At 48.8% G+C, this 19188-nt stretch overlaps 1 long non-coding RNA gene across 1 annotated transcript; it reads left to right on the top strand.

Annotated features, from left to right (window-relative positions):
* The first annotated feature begins 12524 nt into the window (after positions 1 to 12524).
* LOC149912492 (uncharacterized) lies at positions 12525 to 14763 on the top strand. Its single transcript, XR_016461416.1, has 5 exons — positions 12525 to 12864; positions 13252 to 13338; positions 13682 to 13759; positions 14411 to 14533; positions 14715 to 14763. It is a non-coding gene; the product is annotated as an uncharacterized LOC149912492 (long non-coding RNA).
* The last annotated feature ends 4425 nt before the right edge of the window (positions 14764 to 19188 follow it).

The following is a 19188-nucleotide window of genomic DNA, read 5'->3' as shown; positions in this document are numbered from 1 at the left end:
TGTTTGCAGTTCCCTGTGTGACACTGGCCCTGGTGACCTGACAGCCCTAGGGAGACAAGAGAAAGAGCTGCCTCCCTCTGCCAGATGAGGCAAAGGTGAGAATCCCAGAATCACAGCATGGCCCGGGTTGGAAAGGAGCTCAAGGTTCATGAATCTCCAACCCTTGGCTCTCCAAGGGTGCACAGGGGGCTTTGTTCTCCCTGTGGTGCAGCTTCAGTGCCAACTCACAGCTGAGCTGGTTGGCACACTGTGACAGCCTGCCGCTCTGAAGCTCTTGGGGCAGTGCTCAGTTCTTTCTGAAGTACTCTGGAAATGCTGCTGTCATGACTGTCATTTTAAAGCTGATATTGTTTCTACTGCATCAGGCTTGCATGAAGCATCTTTGATCAACAGAGAAATCAGAAAAATTGCTTTTCCTATTGCAGTTTCCTTTTAACTAGTGATGAAAGCTGTCAGTTTATTTTTGGCACCAGAAATCCTGGGATGCAACCAGGTTAGATAAGAAGTGAAACTGAGTCAACAGTAAAGGAACATAGATGAGACAGCATCACACAGCTCTGGAAAAGATGTTCCAGCTCTGTGTCTACCTACACCTTCAGGAGATGAAAAGTACTGGCTTACTGAGGTGTCCTGGGTTGCAGGTTCTGTTAATCTCCATTTTTGGAAGAGCTGCTTGCAATAAATACCTTGTAAGGTGAATGAGCTTGATAGAAGTAGGGTGTGAAAGAGATGGATTTGCTGTTTCCCTGAAGGTGCAGGAGTATTGCTGTGCCTACAGTCAGTAAACAAGGCAGAAATCACTGTGTTCCTAAGAATGAAAAGGAATAAAAATCTTTTTGGGAGTGACAGCACGCCTGAATGAAGCATAAATCTAAACATTTAAAATAAGGGCTAGCGTCAAAGGGACTTGCAGTATTTCTCGAGAAGAAATATTTGATGCTTCTTTAGGAAAGTCATCCTAACAAAAGTGTACTGATGTCTTTGCTGAGGATTTCCTTGGTTCCAGCCTGAAGGTGTGCGCAGGCATGAGCAGGCAGTGCTGAGCTGCAGGTGAGTGCCTGTGTCCCACAGCAGGAAACCCGTGGGTGTCTTCAGGGGTTTGAAATGGACAGAGCTGTGAAACCTGCAGGCTTTCACTGAAATTGTCCTCTGCTTTATTTTGTAATCTTAGTTTCACCAATGCTTTCCAATATTATTTTCGTATGAATGCAGATACATGGGATAGGATTTAAAGTTTTTATGGTGCTGCTGTATAGTTTTCTGTGGTCATCATAAGCCAATAAAAAAAATAAATGGTAATCAGGAAATCTATTAACAACCTGTGGCACGTGTAAAACAATGAAATTCCTTGCAGGAAGACAATATTGCCATATAATAATGTGGCTATCCAAAACTGTTAATTATACTTGATGAGCTGGAGATAATCCTGAAATGCGGGACTTTGATCTTAGCCAAGAATAATAAAAGTTATTATCATTCTTAAATTGGCAGCTGCTATCAAAAGCCTGTGTCTTATTTCCCTTTTGGTAACACTGGCTAAATCAGAGAAAGTGATAAAAGAATTTCATGATTGCAGCTTAGGGATTCTTTCCCACTTGACCAGAAGTAATCTATGTCCACAAATGTCTGTAAATACTTTTTCTATACAATTTGGCCAGATGTATGGATATTTGAGATGAATGGCAAAAACATTTTGCGTACATAGATAAGCAATGCAAATTTGCTGGATTGTTTTAGAGAAAAAACCTCCGGTTATCTGATCGTTTCCATACAGAAATAAGAGTTAGAGAAAAATTCTCATTATTATTATTCATGCATGAATAAGTTCAAAAAAGAGATGTGGGGGATGTTGTTTCAATTCCAGCTGATTGTAGGAAGGACTGTCAGGCTGGAAAGGCTACTGTCTGCCATGGGCAAAGAAACACTTGTGGTTTTCATGTTCCCTTTGTCTTTGAGTGCAAGAGGCCATGAGGAGAGAGTGCCCTAAACTTGGACCCTTTTTGACCATTGCAGCAGAGATGGAGAAGTGTTCAACCTTCTAGAAGGACATCAGAACAAAGATATGTAATGAAAATAAGTCCAGGCTGGCTGTCCTTGTGGGCATCAGCTGCTGGCATCTGCATTGCTGCTGCCATGAGCATGGCACAGCAGGTAAAGATTGTTTTTCCTTGTGTGACAGCTCTTGACTTGAAAGCTAGAGGGATGCAATAGGCAGAGCTGCAACCTCTGCTAGACATGGCAAAGGTGAGTGGGATGTTGTTTCAATTAGTGCTGATGTCAGGAAGGACTGTAAGGATGGAAAGGCTGGTGTTTGCCATGGGCAGGGAAACACATCTGGTTTTAATTTTCTCTTTCTCTTTGAGTGCCAGATAAACAGGGGAGAGTGTGCCCTCACCTTGGACCCATCCTGCCATCTTCTCCTGAGATGGAGAAATCTTCCAGCTTGTAGAAGGACATCAGGACAAAGATATGTAATGAAAGTAAGTCCAGGCTGGCTGTCCTTGTGGGCATCAGCTGCTAGCATCTGCATTGCTGCTGCCAAGAGCATGGCACAGCAGGTAAAAGATTGCTTTTCCTTGTGTGACACAGGAGCTCTTGACTTGAAAGCTAGAGGGATGCAATAGAAAGAGCTGCAACCTCTGCTAGACATGGCAAAGGTGAGTGGGATGTTGTTTCCATTGCTGCTGATGTCAGGAAGGACTGTAAGGATGGAAAGTCTGGTGTTTGCCATGGGCAGGGAAACACATCTGGTTTTCATCTTCTCTTTCTCTTTGAGTGCCAGATAAACAGGGGAGAGTGTGCCCTCACCTTGTAACTCTCCTGCCCTCTGCTGCTCAGAGGGAGAAATGTCCCAGCTTCCAGAAGGACATCAGGACAAAGATATGTGATGAAAATATGTCCAGGCTGGCTGTCCTTGTGGGCATTAGCTGCTGGCATCTGCATTGCTGCTGACATGAGCATGGCAAAGCAGGTAAAAGATTTCTTTTCCTTGTGTGACACAGGAGCTCTTGACTTGAAAGCTAGAGGGATGCAATAGAAAGAGCTGCAACCTCTGCCAGACATGGCAAAGGTGAGTGGGATGTTGTTTCAGTTGCTGCTGATGTCAGGAAGGACTGTAAGGATGGAAAGGCTGGTGTTTGCCATGGGCAGAGAAACACATCTGGTTTTCATCTTCTCTTTGTCTTTGTGTGGCAGAAAAAGAGGAGAGTTTGCCCTCACCTTGGAACTCTCCTGCCCTCTGCGGCTCAGAGGGAGAAATATCCAATCTTCTAGAAGGACATCAGGACAAAGATATGTAATGAAAATAAGTCCAGGCTGGCTGTCCTTGTGGGCATCAGCTGCTGGCATCTGTATTGGTGTTGCCATGAGCATGGCACAGCAGGTAAAAGATTGCTTTTCCTTGTGTGACACAGGAGCTCTTGACTTGAAAGCTAGATGGATGCAATAGAAAGAGCTGCAACCTCTGCCAGACATGGCAAAGGTGAGTGGGATGTTGTTTCAGTTGCTGCTGATGTCAGGAAGGACTGTAAGGATGGAAAGGCTGGTGTTTGCCATGGGCAGAGAAACACATCTGGTTTTCATCTTCTCTTTGTCTTTGTGTGGCAGAAAAAGAGGAGAGTTTGCCCTCACCTTGGAACTCTCCTGCCCTCTGCGGCTCAGAGGGAGAAATATCCAATCTTCTAGAAGGACATCAGGACAAAGATATGTAATGAAAATAAGTCCAGGCTGGCTGTCCTTGTGGGCATCAGCTGCTGGCATCTGCATTGGTGTTGCCATGAGCATGGCACAGCAGGTAAAAGATTGCTTTTCCTTGTGTGACACAGGAGCTCTTGACTTGAAAGCTAGATGGATGCAATAGAAAGAGCTGCAACCTCTGCCAGACATGGCAAAGGTGAGTGGGATGTTGTTTCAGTTGCTGCTGATGTCAGGAAGGACTGTAAGGATGGAAAGGCTGGTGTTTGCCATGGGCAGGGAAACACATCTGGTTTTCATCTTCTCTTTCTCTTTTTGTGCCAGAAAAAGAGGAGAGTGTGCCCTCAGCATGTACCACTCCTGCCCGCTTCCTGAGATGGAGAAATGTTCCAGCTTGTAGAAGGACATCAGGACAAAGATATGTAATGAAAATAAGTCCAGGCTGGCTGTCCTTGGAGGCATCAGCTGCTGGCATCTGCATTGCTGCTGCCATGAGCATGGCACAGCAGGTATGGGATTGCTTTTCCTTGTGTGACACAGGAGCTCTTGACTTGACAGCTAGAGGGATGTAATAGAAAGAGCTGCAACCTCTGCCAGACATGGCAAAGGTGAGTTGGATGTTGTTTCAATTAGTGCTGATGTCAGGAAGGACTGTAAGGATGGAAAGGCTGGTGTTTGCCATGGGCAGGGAAACACATCTGGTTTTCATCTTCTCTTTCTCTTTGTGTGCCAGAAAAAGAGGAGAGTGTGCCCTCACCTTGGATCCCTCCTGCCCTCTTCTGCTGAGATGGAGAAATGTTCCAGCTTCTAGAAGGACATCAGGACAAAGATATGTAATGAAAATAAGTCCAGGCTGGCTGTCCTTGTGGGCATCAGCTGCTGACATCTGCATTGCTGCTGCCATGAGCATGGCACAGCAGGTAAAAGATTGCTTGTCCTTGTGTGACACAGGAGCTCTTGACTTGACAGCTAGAGGGATGCAATAGAAAGAGCTGCAACCTCTGCCAGACATGGCAAATGTGACTTGGATGTTGTTTCCATTGCTGCTGATGTCGGGAAGGACTGTAAGGATGGAAAGGCTGGTGTTTGCCATGGGCAGGGAAACACGTCTGGTTTTCATTTTCTCTTTCTCTTTAGTGCCAGATAAACAGGGAGAGTGTGCCCTCGCCTTGGAACTCTCCTGCCCTCTTCTGCTCAGTGGGAGAAATGTCCCAGCTTCCAGAAGGACATCAGGACAAAGATATGTAATGAAAATAAGTCCAGGCTGGCTGTCCTTGTGGGCATCAGCTGCTGGCATCTGCATTGCTGCTGCCATGAGAATGGCACTGCAGGTAAAAGATTGCTTTTCCTTGTGTGACACAGGAGCTCTTGACTTGAAAGCTAGAGGGATGCAATAGAAAGAGCTGCAACCTCTGCCAGACATGGCAAAGGTGAGTGGGATGTTGTTTCAGTTGCTGCTGATGTCAGGAAGGACTGTAAGGATGGAAAGGCTGGTGTTTGCCATGGGCAGGGAAAGTCATCTGGTTTTCATTTTCTCTTTCTCTTTGAGTGCCAGATAAACAGGGGAGAGTGTGCCCTCACCTTGGAACTCTCCTGCCCTCTGCTGCTCAGAGGGAGAAATGTCCCAGCTTGTAGAAGGACATCAGGACAAAGATATGTAATGAAAATAAGTCCAGGCTGGCTGTCCTTCTGGGCATCAGCTGCTGGCATCTGCATTGCTGCTGCCATGAGCATGGCACAGCAGGTAAAAGATTGCTTGTCCTTGTGTGACACAGGAGCTCTTGACTTGACAGCTAGAGGGATGCAATAGAAAGAGCTGCAACCTCTGCCAGACATGGCAAAGGTGAGTGGGATGTTGTTTCAGTTGCTGCTGATGTCAGGAAGGACTGTAAGAATGGAAAGGCTGGTGTTTGCCATGGGCAGGGAAACACATCTGGTTTTCATCTTCTCTTTCTCTTTTTGTGCCAGAAAAAGAGGAGAGTGTGCCCTCACCATGTACCACTCCTGCCCGCTTCCAGAGATGGAGAAATATTCCAGCTTGTAGAAGGACATCAGGACAAAGATATGTAATGAAAATAAGTCCAGGCTGGCTGTCCCTGTACGCATCAGCTGCTGGCATCTGCATTGCTGCTGCCATGAGCATGGCAAAGCAGGTAACAGATTGCTTTTCCTTGTGTGACACAGGAGCTCTTGACTTGAAAGCTAGAGGGATGCAATAGAAAGAGCTGCAACCTCTGCCAGACATGGCAAAGGTGAGTGGGATGTTGTTTCAGTTGCTGCTGATGTCAGGAAGGACTGTAAGGATGGAAAGGCTGGTGTTTGCCATGGGCAGGGAAAGTCATCTGGTTTTCATTTTCTCTTTCTCTTTGAGTGCCAGATAAACAGGGGAGAGTGTGCCCTCACCTTGGAACTCTCCTGCCCTCTGCTGCTCAGAGGGAGAAATGTCCCAGCTTGTAGAAGGACATCAGGACAAAGATATGTAATGAAAATAAGTCCAGGCTGGCTGTCCTTCTGGGCATCAGCTGCTGGCATCTGCATTGCTGCTGCCATGAGCATGGCACTGCAGGTAAAAGATTGCTTTTCCTTGTGTGACACAGGAGCTCTTGACTTGAAAGCTAGAGGGATGCAATAGAAAGAGCTGCAACCTCTGCCAGACATGGCAAAGGTGAGTGGGATGTTGTTTCAGTTGCTGCTGATGTCAGGAAGGACTGTAAGGATGGAAAGGCTGGTGTTTGCCATGGGCAGGGAAACACATCTGGTTTTCATTTTCTCTTTCTCTTTGAGTGCCAGATAAACAGTGGAGAGTGTGCCCTCACGTTGGACCCATCCTGCCCTCTTCTGCTGAGATGGAGAATGTCCAAGCTTCAAGAAGGACATCAGGACAAAGATATGTAATGGAAATAAGTCCAGGCTGGCTGTCCTTGTGGGCATCAGCTGCTGGCATCTGCATTGCTGCTGCCATGAGCATGGCACAGCAGGTAAAAGATTGCTTGTCCTTGTGTGACACAGGAGCTCTTGACTTGAAAGCTAGAGGGATGCAATAGAAAGAGCTGCAACCTCTGCCTGACATGGCAAAGGTGAGTGGGATGTTGTTTCAATTAGTGCTGCTGATGTCAGGAAGGACTGTAAGGATGGAAAGTCTGGTGTTTGCCATGGGCAGGGAAACACATCTGGTTTTAATTTTCTCTTTCTCTTTGAGTGCCAGATAAACAGGGGAGAGTGTGCCCTCACCTTGGACCCATCCTGCCATCTTCTCCTGAGATGGAGAAATCTTCCAGCTTGTAGAAGGACATCAGGACAAAGATATGTAATGAAAGTAAGTCCAGGCTGGCTGTCCTTGTGGGCATCAGCTGCTAGCATCTGCATTGCTGCTGCCAAGAGCATGGCACAGCAGGTAAAAGATTGCTTTTCCTTGTGTGACACAGGAGCTCTTGACTTGAAAGCTAGAGGGATGCAATAGAAAGAGCTGCAACCTCTGCCTGACATGGCAAAGGTGAGTGGGATGTTGTTTCCATTGCTGCTGATGTCAGGAAGGACTGTAAGGATGGAAAGTCTGGTGTTTGCCATGGGCAGGGAAACACATCTGGTTTTCATTTTCTCTTTCTCTTTGAGTGCCAGATAAACAGGGGATAGTGTGCCCTCACGTTCGACCCATCCTGCCCTCTTCTGCTGAGATGGAGAAATGTTCCAGCTTGTAGAAGGACATCAGGACAAAGATATGTAATGAAAATAAGTCCAGGCTGGCTGTCCTTGTGGGCATCAGCTGCAGGCATCTGCATTGCTGCTGCCATGAGCATGGCACAGCAGGTAAAAGATTGCTTTTCCTTGTGTGACGCAGGAGCTCATGACTTGAAAGCTAGAGTGATGCAATAGAAAGAGCTGCAACCTCTGCCAGACATGGCAAAGATGAGTGGGATGTTGTTTCAATTAGTGCTTATGTCAGGAAGTCTGTAAGGATGTAAAGTGTGGCGTTTGCCATGGGCAGGGAAACACATCTGGTTATCATTTTCTCTTTCTGTTACCGAAAAAGAGGAGAGTGTGCCCTAATCTTGGACACCTCCTGTGCTCTTCTGCTGAGATGGAGAAATGTTCCAGGTTCTAGAAGGACATCAGGACAAAGATATGTAATGAAAATAAGTCCAGGCTGGCTATCCTTGTGGGCATCAGCTGCTGGCATCTGCATTGCTGCTGCCATGAGCATGGCACAGCAGGTATGGGATTGCTTTTCCTTGTGTGACACAGGATCTCATGACTTGAAAGCTAGAGGGATGCAGTAGAAAGAGCTGCAACCTCTGCCAGATATGGCAAAGGTGAGTTGGATGTTGTTTCAATTAGTGCTGATGTCAGGAAGGACTGTAAGGATGGAAAGGCTGGTGTTTGCCATGGGCAGGGAAACACATCTGGTTTTCATTTTCTCTTTCTCTTTGAGTGCCAGATAAACAGGGGAGAGTGTGCCCTCACCTTGCAACTCTCCTGCCCTCTGCAGCTGAGAGGTAGAAATGTCCCAGCTTCTAGAAGGACATCAGGACAAAGGTATGTAATGAAAATAAGTCCAGGCTGGCTGTCCTTGTCGGCATCAGCTGCTGGCATCTGCATTGCTGCTGCCATGAGCATGGCACAGCAGGTAAAAGATTGCTTTTCCTTGTGTGACACAGGAGCTCTTGACTTGACAGCTAGAGGGATGCAATAGACAGAGCTGCAACCTCTGCCAGACATGGCAAAGGTGAGTGGGATGTTGTTTCAATTAGTGCTGATGTCAGGAAGGACTGTAAGGATGGAAAGGCTGGTGTTTGCCATGGGCAGGGAAACAATGCTGGTTTTCATCTTCTCTTTCTCTGTGAGTGCCAGAAAAACAGAGGAGAGTGTGCCCTCAACTTGCAACTCTCCTGCCCTCTGCTGCTGAGATGGAGAAATGTCCCACCTCCTACAAGGACATCAGGACAAAGGTAAGTATTGGAAATAAGTCCAGGCTGGCTGTACTTGTGGGCATCTGTTGCTGGAAAATTTAATGGCAGTAAACTGCCTAGATAATGACAGAATGAGGGTGACAATAGAATGGTACGTAATCACAGTGCAATGAAAAAAGTATGCAGGGTGCAGGAAGGGAGGTGTGGACATTCTGAGTTGCAACTCTTTATTTGCTCCAGAAAGCTCTATCAGAATGGAAGACTGAAGGAAATATTTGAGTGTTTTTTTAATGTGACTGGATAAAAGATCCATGTGGCAAATTGAATAACTGAGTGGTAAAGGGACATAGATACCTCACTGTTTCATGGAACCTTTCAATTAAGCATCTGAGCACTGTGTACAGGACTTGGGAATATAAGTATTAGAGGATCATGGAATATCTGTATTTGGAAGGGACCTCGAGGATCATGTATTCCACCTCCTGGTTCCACACCGGACCTCCTATGGGTCAAGCCCTGTGTCTGAGAGCATTGTGCAAATGCTCTTTGGCCTTTGTCAGCTCAGTGCCAAACCACTGCCCTGGGGAGCCAGTGCCAAATTCCATGTATCTAGTTCATCCTACAGAATGATGCCAAGAACAGTTATAGAGATCGACTTACAAACAAAATTCTTGTCTTGAATTAATGGTACACTCACCATTTAAAAAAAAAAAAAGAAAAAAAAAATCAAAGCCACATTCTTACGCTGGCATTTTACAGTATTGTCAGATTTTTGTAATTCTGTTTTGTCATATAAGATTCTCTCATCGTGAAATAATGACCAAGTTCTCTTTTCAGATCTAAACATACAAATGCTAAAGTCAGCAGTGTTGTTCAAGAGTACATTACCAGCTCAAACACTGCTTTGGCTGTAAAACTGAAGGTAGTAAGGAATTTTATCAAGGAGTTAGAAGAAAACATGTAAGTGTAGATTTAAAAGCAACCTGTATTGTTACTTAGAGTTTGATATAGTGTAATCCAATGCACAGTACTTGTAACGTGTGTTTTACAAAATGCTTTGCAATGTAGGCATCTATTAAGATAAATGCTGCAAGTTCTAATATGTCCATGACCTTTTCAAACTGTTCCTTACTCCTACACATCACTACGAGTAGTTCTTCTGTCAGGAAGGATCACATGAGTAATTAAACTGTGACCTTAAGTTTGGAATTAACTGCATACAGTGGAAGTAAGAGCTGTGGGTTATTTTGCTCTTTCAGTGTTGAACAGCCGAGGTGTTTTGTTTTGGAGGGTGGACAGTGATGGGACAAGTGGGGAATGGCTTTAAACTGAGACGGGGGGTGTTGAGGTTTAGGTTGGAAGTGAGGAGGAAGTTTTTCAGGCAGAGGGTGGTGAGGCACTGGAACAGGTTGCCCAGGGAGGCTGTGGATGCCCCATCCCTGCAGGCATCCAAGGCCAGGCTGGATGTGGCTCTGGGCAGCCTGGGCTGCTGGTTGGCAGGTTAGAAAGCCCACAGGACTTTATTGCAGCCCTGGGTGCAGGGGGACCACTGCTCCTACCATGCACACAGGAGAGCTGGAGCACACAGGTGATGTCCATTCCACTTGTGAACATTCCTGCAATTGCAGAGAGCGTGCGCCTGTTCCAATCACTGCTGCACAGATTAAAAACTGATTGCAGATGAGCTGTTTTGGTATGGGGTTCTTGCCAACGGTCTGCAGTGGCTGTGTGATTCCTTGGGGAGTTGCTCTCCAGCCCAAAGGTCATGTCCTAAGTCGACCAGATCCCGTTTGTGTCCAGAAATGGCTGACAACAGATCAGCTGCTCGTCAAGTTTCTAACATCACACTGGCCTTGCTCCAGTGTCTGTGTCATCAGCCCCAGCACATACGGTGCACCTCTTCAAGGCTTTGGAACACTGAGACTCTGCACTTGGGCTCCAGACATCCTGCTGCTGCAGTAAACACAGCCTTCCCTAGACAGAGCATCGCTGTCCTGAAAGCTCTGAATTCAGTGCTGAAGTCCGAATTAATTGCCAGGTATCAATCTAACACCGAATTTGTTTGCCAGAGGAGATGAGGGCTGTGCTACCCATCATTTCAGTAATTCTGAGTAACTTTCTGTTTGCCTTTACCAAGGTCTGCTGTAACAATCGTGGTATCAGGAATGTCTGTCTGTAATCATTGTGAGGGTCTGAGATCTGATTTTTTTCTTTCTGGAGGGACCAGTGAAATGAAAATTCAGACATGTAAGGAATAAACACAATTAATAGGCATTTCTGATCAGAGTGGAGTCACTTCTTGTATTCAGAATCACAGATTCATCGAATTTTGTCATTTGTATTTGTGAACATCAGTTTCACAACACCAAGATGTTATTCTAGCGTTTGTATCTTGCAACTTTGTATATAACTACATCACTGTAACCATAAATGTCTAGGAGTATGGAGATGGAGAAATTAATCTTCCTGTAATTCTCTGTACTGCAGCCCCGTGGTTGTCAACACCTAATGCAATATTGAAATTTCAGTTGATAAATTGAAAGCTGTCCCTAACAAAAAAACATCTGCATTTGTTATTGAAATCACACTGAGGATCAATAAATCCAAATGCTTCTAGCATAACCACGATTATAGGCAGTGTTTAGACAAGCTCTTACAGGAAAACCATGAACACAAGGCTAAAGAGAGACTAAGTGATGCACTCTGCAGGAATACTCATGGAAGTCTTCACAGTGCAGGAGTCTGATCTGATTACAGATGCTGTGCTTTAAGTACCCCTTATCATATCTTTTTTTTCACTGTTGTGCAGGGGTTGGACTCAGTGATCTCTGGAGGCTGGAGATGCTGTTTGCTCATGGAAGATGGAGAGAGGAAAAGCAAGTGCAAGGCATGCTGTGCATAGCCACCACATGGCATCTGCACCATTTCCCCCTGCACCAAGGAGGAGCAGCTCACAAGCTTGGCCTGGGCCAGGGAAGGGAGCAGACAAACATCTGGACCGACCCCACACGAGCTGGTTCTGCAGGTTGGGTGTCTTCTGCTGCTTGTCTCACATCCTGCTGCTCAGCGGTAGATTTGTTCCTGCTCAGTGCTAACAGGAAACTCACACAGCATTTCTGTTTCAGCTGTGCCAACGCTTTGATCCCTTGCTGCTTGGATGGGGCGTTTGAAGAAGGATGCCTGTGCTGATGTCCAGCCAGGCTTTGGGGATGAGTCTTCACACCAGGGTCCGTCTGACAGGACTGAGGGTTGGGGATCGGGCCAGGTCGAGTCCAGCGTGCTTTGCTCTTGTTCTTAGTGCTTGTTTTTGCTCAGGAGGGCAGGAGGTGAACCTCGTGAACCAATGCCTGCAGACGGGGTTTGCAGAGAAAGAGGTCCCAGGCCTTGTGTGACAGCCACGGAGCTGCAGCGAGGCTGCATCAGTGTAAAACACCAGAGATCCACGGAGGTGTGAAGGGGAGCTGTGGGCTGCAGTCACGCAGGAAGGGATGTGCATGCTCGGGGTTTGGTTGTTGTGTGTGTGTTAAGTGACTGTGATACCACTGCTGGGTCAGTGTGAGTGTACGGAACAAGTGTGACAGCCTTTTTGATGGAGCCCTGTGAAAGGAGTCCTATGGATTTAAGCCTGTGGGCATCATCCAGGAGTTTGGGTAGGGGATGAGGCAAGGGAAGTTGGGCTGAGAAAGGGATAAAGCAGTCTGGCAGCAGTTCTGTGTTTCTCCCATCTCCTGCTTTATTTCCTTCCAGGTGAAATAGATGGGTGCTGCAACATGCCCTTGAATGTAACAAAAGCCACTCTAGTGTGGATTTGACATGGGCCCAGCACTGCAAGGTACGCTGCTGGGAGGAAGCGTCCATCTGGCTGAGGGCAGGAAGGCCCTCCAGAGGGATGCACTGAGGCCAGTTGTGCGAGGCTCAACAAGAGCAAGCGCCAGGTCCTGCGCTTTGGTCATGACGACCCCGTGCCAGCTTCTCCAGGATTTGGCTGGGGTAGAATTCCAAGCAGCCCCTGATTCCAGAACGTTGGGCTGGGCTGTTGGAATCTTCTGCCCTTGTGACTGGTCTTGCCTCCCCACCCTGTCCGTCGTGGTGGAGCAGCCTGGTGGCCCTCAGTGATGTCATAAGGGCTAGAATGAGGGGAGGAGCAGTGCGTGCTGCGTCCCTTCATTGGAGCGCTGGAGCTCTGACTGAGCAGCTCGCTTGTTGCACTTGTGCACCGACTGCGTCCCTTTGTCTTCACACCGTCCTGTGCAGCACCTTGTAGGTAAGCTGAGACAGTGTGGGAGAGACGGGGGGACAGTGAGTGCTGAGAACTGCTGGCTGGCGGAGCTCATAGGATCACATTATCTCCATCAGCAGAGGGGTGGCCATGAGGGACAGGGAGGTGATCGTCCCCCCCTGCTCTGCTCTTGTGAGGCCCCAGCTGCAGTACAGTGTCCAGAAAGACAGGGAGCTGTTGGAGAGGGTCCAGAGGCGAGCCACAGAGATGATCAGGGGACAGGAGCACCTCCCCTGCAAAGACAGGCTGAGGGAGCTGGGCTTGTTCAGCCTGGAGAAATTTTTCCCTCGTAATCTTTGCTAAACCATGGAAGCAAACTGACCTGCTCTTTCTCTCTCCTCTCTCCACCCTCTGCCTGCTACCCTGCTGCAGCTTTTGCTCGTGGAAGATCAGAGCAAAGTGACAAGGAACGGCTGCGGATTCGTGAGATTTCTCTCCCTCGTTCTGATCTCTTGCCAGGTACCTGCCATGGTTTGTCCCCCCACATGCTTTAGCAGCCCGTGACGCCCCGTGTTTAGTAACACAGCCTCATCCAGCTTTGATGGGACGCTGGTCACGTGTGGGTTTTCTCCACGTGCTCTGCAGCTCAGCCCTCAGAAGGATGCTGTCTGTGGTGCTGTGACCAGCTGGTCTACAGGAAACCAATCCCTTAGGCAAAGAGTCCCAGCCCCAGCTTGTGCAGAGCTGCACAGCATCACCAGGGACACCAGCAGGCGTGCTTGGGCTGTGTGAGTGTGCTCGACAGCTGTAGGGAGCACAGCAGAGATGTGAACAGAGAAAATAAAAGTGTGTTTCTTTTCAGTTCCAGCTTGTCACACCTACGCTGATGGCTGTGGCGTGCAGCGAGATCAGCTGTGGGCCTGACCTGGCATGGACAGAGGTAGAGTATGAAGCTCTGATTGGTCTTTGTTCCCTGACTGCAGCCAGCAGAGTGAGCCGCAGATGTGCTCTCCTGCTTTCCAAGAGAGCTCCTCTGTGGCAAGACAGTAGTGCAAGTGTGGCAAGTTTATAAAAGTACCAGAGCCATCTCGGGTGTTGTGTTTGTCCTCTACTGACTTTTCCCTTGAAATGGCTGCAGAAACAACAATCATTCTCTGCTCTGTTTGGCCTCGCTGTTGGTTGGACTGCTCAAGAGAGCTGCTTGGTGCTTGCAATGGCACTGTTTGCACCTTGTAACTGCAGCCGTAGCTTTGGTTTCCCTCTTCACGGTCTCCTAGCATCTGAAACAGTCAGCCTTCCTGCACAAAGAGCGCAGGAAAGGAGGGGGCAAAATGGACAAGGCCACCTGTCTGCGTCAGTGCCATTGCTGATTAGTCTGGATGGGGAGAGATGCATCTTTGCATTGCCTGGCGTGTGCCTGCTGCACACCAGGGAGAGAAACAGCCGTTATTAGACTTGCAGTTCCTTCTGAAGTGCCCATGATAAGGACCAAGTGCATTTCCTGCAGCTTTCTCTGCAGATGTGCTCCTCACCTTGAAATCCTCCTTGTTGGTTCCCAGCTCCTCACCGTTGCCTGTGCTCTCTGTTTCAGACTGAGAACAAGGGGAAGCCCCTGCTGGACCATGAGGTGGCACCTGTGAATGTTCCAGCTATTGCTGCTGCCCATGCTATTAAGAGATACGTTGCCCAGGCAGCGGATGAACTCTCCTTTGAGGTAAGCAGTTCAAGGCATTCCTTGTTGTTCAATTTTACAATGGCAAATGCCTTCAGAGCTGCACTGGTGCAAGTGCTTTAATGCTCGGCGATGTTTGGCAGTGCAGAAGAATGCAGTCATTTGAGCTGTGCTTTCCTCCCAGCCGTGCTGAAGCTGGGATTGACACTGCAATCTCTTGCAGGTGGGAGACATCATCTGTGTCATCGACATGCCACCAAAGGAGCTCACCCCGTGGTGGAGAGGCAAGCTCGGCTTCCAGGTAGGCACAAGCTTCAGACTGGAGAGTGCAACTTCAGTAAAGGCAGGAATCTCAGCTTAGAGCTGCTCTGCCTGCTCAGGATGCTTAAAGGACATAAACAGTTTCCCTGTGTTGGTGTCAGAGGACCTTGCCGTTGGCTGCAAATGTTGAAAAATTATTACCTTTTGCTGTGAACTATGGCCATTTTCTGCTGGATAGTCTTATGGAACGTCAGGCAAGCACGTTCCGAGGGAAATGTTACGTGGCTTTTGGTTTAACAGTTCAGATCTGAGAAGTGCTGCATGCAATAGTTGGCCTCTCTTCTTGTTACAGGTTGGATTTTTCCCAGGGGAGTGTGTGGAACTCATTAATAAGAACATTCCTGAGGCACTCATCAACTCTGTGCCAAAGCCAGGTATGGATGTTACATTTGATGGTGTGCGGAAGCAAAATGAATTCTTTTTTGGGGTGTGTTCCATTTTTAGTACCTCCTTTATCCATGCCACATTGTCCTCTGGGTTGATGATCCTTCATGCACACCATGGGGCAGAGATTTGGCCCAATCCTCCTGTGTTTATGATTGGACTTGGGGAAAGTATAGAATCTTCATAGAATGGCTTGGGATGGAAGGGACCTCAGGGATCATCATGCTCCAACCCTCCCGCCTCAGGATGGTCTCCCAGCCCCCACATTTAATGTCAGATTAGACCAGGCTGCCCAGGGCCCCATCCAACCTGGCCTTGGGCTCCTCCAGAGGTGGGGAAAATCCCTTTTTGTATGTACTGGTTGGTAATGTTCTTCCCGTTCTGACGTGCTCTGTAGAATGTGCTGTGCTCGGCCTCGTCCAACGGAGCCAGACCTGAAATGACCTGGTTTCTTCCTTTTGTTGTGCAGTGCCCAAGAAACGCAGCAAGATCCTCACCTTCCTTCGTTCCTTGGTGAAGGCCCGCCCAAAGAAACCAACCGAGCGGGAGGTGGAGAAGGAAAGGGTGTTTGGCGGTGACCTGGGAGAGCATCTTCTCCGCTCGGGTCGTGATGGTAAGGAGCTGCCCATTCCTGAGATCTTCCTCTGCTGGGCATCTAAAGAAGATGAAAGGGAGCTCGTATCTAGCAGGGGGCAGGCTGACAGCAGTGGAGACACGTGTAATGGGAGTTGATGGCTGAAGGATAAAGTGAGGCGGATGCTCCTAAGAGACAAGCACATCTGTATTTGCTTCAGCCAAGCCTGGCTGGGCTTAGTGGATGGGATGTGAAGCACAGCCTGCAGCAGGACTTGAATCAGGAGCTCCACTGACGGCTGGCACGTGTTCTTCAGTCCCCCAGGTCCTCCAGAGCTGCGCTGAGTTCATTGAGCAGCACGGCGTGGTGCAGGGGATATACCGCCTGTCCGGCGTCGCGTCCAACATCCAGAGGCTGCGGTAAGAGTGCTGCGACTGACACAGCCTGAGTGCATCTGGTGTGGCTTTGGGCTTGCCTTCCTCTCGCTCAACCGGGTTTGCGTCCCTCTCTCCAGGCAGGAATTTGAGTCGGAGCAGATTCCTGAGCTCACCGTCCGTGACATTCACAGCGTGAGCTCCCTCTGCAAGATGTACTTCAGGGAGCTCCCGAACCCTCTGCTCACCCACCAGCTGTACGGCAAGTTCTCGGTAAGCACAAGGCCACGTCTTTCATTTCCCTCTTCCTGGGCCTCTTGGCAGATGGCTGCAGCAGTGCCCCAGCTCGGAGGCCCTTTTGCTGTCAGCCCCACGAGGTTTACTCGCAGTGGTGTACTAGCCTGATTGGTGTCTCGCTCCCTTTCTGCACTACTCCAGGATGCTGTTGGTGCCGCTACAGAGGAGGAGCGGCTGCTCAGAATGCAGGACGTCATCCAGCAGCTGCCCGCTCCTCACTACAGGTCAGTGCTGCCCTCAGCCTGCTGAGCTCAGCCCTGCTGCATTGCAGAGGGCAACGATGCGGTTCCAGGCTCTGTCTCACGCCGGCAACACGATGCCTGTGTATGCTGAAGGGTTGAAGGCTCCATGGGCTTACTTTATGGGGTCAGTTCCTGGGCACGGGGGCACGCTTGGTGCAGCTGATGGCTGCGGCTGTGCTGTGCTGGGGCTTGGTGCTGCAGCGTGGCACTCAGTCAAGTTGGATCTACTTTACCTTCGGTGACAGTAGCAATCACAAGAAGTAGCATGAATGGAGGTTTGCTTTCTGAATTGCAGCACGGCATGCTCGTTGGTGCTGAACGTTTGCCTCTCTTGTTTTCCAGGACACTGGAGTTCCTGATGAGACACTTGGCGTGTCTGGCTGGGAGCTCCACGATAACAAACATGCATGCCAAGAACCTAGCCATTGTGTGGGCTCCAAACCTCTTAAGGTAAGCTTCTGCTTCTGTTTCAACACTTCCTCTGTTCTCCAGTTAAGAAAAACTGTCCTCTTTTTTCTCCATCAAATGTGCTCTTCTCCTGTAAAATCTGTGGCTGACAGAAGCGCAGGAGCCTGGGCTGTTCTCCATCCCCACGGGCACAATGTCTAGGTGACAATTTCTGCAGTCTTGTTGAGATGGGACTGACGTGTCCTTGATCATCCAGGGGAATTTCTGCAGTGCCATCACTGATTGCCCACTGCGGAAGTCTCCAGAGCCTCAGCTGACAGCTTTTGGCTGCAACAATTCAGACTCGGGGAAACGGTCTTGGAGAAATGACTTCTAAAATCTGCCTTTTCTACAGATCACAGCAGAACGAGTCTGCCTGCGCCAGCGGAAGAGCTGCCTGCATGGAGCTGCAGACACAGTCGGATGTGGTGGAATTCATCATCAACCACATCAAAGTCCTCTTCTGCTCCAAATCCAGAGCAGACATTGCAGATGCAGCAGGTGAGTGTCTTCCTCCATTAGCTTGATCTTGACCTGACACCTTGATCAAATGCAGGCCTTCTCTGAGACCTTTGAGATACTCTTTTACCATCAAGGGGACAGCAGACCTCTGGGCTTCCATTAGGGTGTGGCATCCTGTTGCTGGATGCTGAGAATGTCCAAGCCCAAATTTCACAAGGAGGAAACTGTCATTATTATGTTTGCATGCAGGAAAAGCTTGATGCAAGTGTGGCAGCGAAGCTTTCTCAGTTCCCAGCCCCCATTTCCTTGGGATTTTCCTTGCCTATTTTGATACAGTAAGCTGCTCTTAATGATGACCGTGTCCTTTGCCATAAACACACCTCTGCCCACATGGTTATTTTGGGCTCCTCTTCTTCCAGTGGCTGTGATAAGCAAGCCTGAGAAAAATACAGCACCTCCCCCAGAACTGTGGTGGCTGTGCTGCTGCTTTCTGATCCTCACTCTTACCTGTGGTTTTCCCTGACAGGGCACAATTCTGTCCCAGGGCCCAAGTCTGTGGGGGTCTCTTCTGCTGCCACAAAGCTGCTCAGCCTGGAGGAGGCACAGGCACAGAGGCGAGGCCACAGCAGCTCTCCCCCTGTGACAGAGAGCAGCAGGGACATTGAAGTGGAAGAAAGCCCTGCAGCTGGGCAGGGCAAATTCCACACCGTCGTTGACTTTCCATCCGAAAGGTAAAGAGGACTTTCTTTTCCAGCACCCAGCATCATTGTTTGGGTGGGTTTTTCTGTTTTTCTGCAGAAACCAGGCAGTGCTAGGAACAAGCAACTGCTGCCAAGAGCTCAGTGCTGCTCTTCCCTCACCCTGCACCACGCACGACTCACAGCATTGGCTGTTTTCTCTCTCCAGGCAAAATCCACCCAGCAAAACTGAGGAATCACCAGCTAGCAGTTGGTGTTGCTGCTTCAGGCTCAGAAAGCCATCCTCTGGGAGCAAACGCCAACTGCAGCGCAATGCCAGGCAGCCCTCAGAAACAGCAGTGGTAGTCCTGGCAGGTAAGGGTGCAAATGCAGCTTCCAAATCCCTGCTTTTCAGGAACATCGAATTCAAGCTTGCAGTGCACTTCTATCTCCTTCTGGCATTCCAGCCCCTGCCTAGCATCTTCAGTTCACCCCTGATCAAGAACTACTGTCGTAATTCAGCTTGTGAAAGTTTGACACTAACCCCCGTGTATCCTTTCTAGGTGAATCGAGCCCTTGCCAACCCACAAGATCCAGGGCAAGTAGCGAGGATGCTCTCTGTGCTTCCATCAGTAGAGAGCTCATAGGGAGCACGAATCGCTGCAGTTCCAACAGCAGCCTTACACATGACAACAGTGATGGAGAGAAGGAGCTCATCGAAGTTCAAGCTCTCATTACACCTGGCTCTGCTGAAATTGGTGATGTGAGCCTCCCAGACACCACAGTCACAAGTCTGGATTGTAACCAGGAGTCTCTGCAGTGCAGCCCATCTGAAGCACAGTGTGAGTGCCCCAACAGCAGCACCTCCATGCAGGAGCAGGTCAGCATCAGTGAGGAGGAGCAGAGCCTCTTGCAGGGG

This window comes from Phasianus colchicus, chromosome Z (genome assembly GCF_987193195.1).
Source record: "Phasianus colchicus chromosome Z, bPhaCol1.hap1.1, whole genome shotgun sequence".
Classification (NCBI taxonomy): Eukaryota; Metazoa; Chordata; class Aves; order Galliformes; family Phasianidae; genus Phasianus; species Phasianus colchicus.
Note: the sequence above shows the minus strand (reverse complement) of the source record. Positions and strands in the feature narration are given on the sequence as shown.